This window comes from Phalaenopsis equestris, unplaced genomic scaffold (genome assembly GCF_001263595.1).
Source record: "Phalaenopsis equestris unplaced genomic scaffold, ASM126359v1 Scaffold206011, whole genome shotgun sequence".
Classification (NCBI taxonomy): Eukaryota; Viridiplantae; Streptophyta; class Magnoliopsida; order Asparagales; family Orchidaceae; genus Phalaenopsis; species Phalaenopsis equestris.
The window spans coordinates 230,666-230,979 of record NW_018225455.1 but is presented as its reverse complement, the minus strand read 5'-3'; positions in this window follow the sequence as shown (position 1 = coordinate 230,979).

The window sequence follows — 314 nt, the reverse complement described above, 5'->3', positions numbered from 1 at the left end:
TTGCTTTGGGATAGTAAATTGTAGAGTATCTCCAATCTATCCCATGTCTTCTGACGAAATTGTTGATCTTCGTCCTTTTAAAAGCTGTCCCATTGCTAGAGATTATTCTTCGAGGTACTCCGAAACGGTAGACAATTTGGCTTTTAAAAAATTGAAGGACGTGCTGTGTCGTAACCTCACGTAACCGTAGTTCCTCTGCCCATTTGGAGAAGTAATCTATAGCGGCAAGTATGAATCTGTGCCCTTTAGAAGATGGAGGGTCTATTGGACCTATTATGTCTGTGCCCCAACACTCGAATGGCCACGAGGCATTA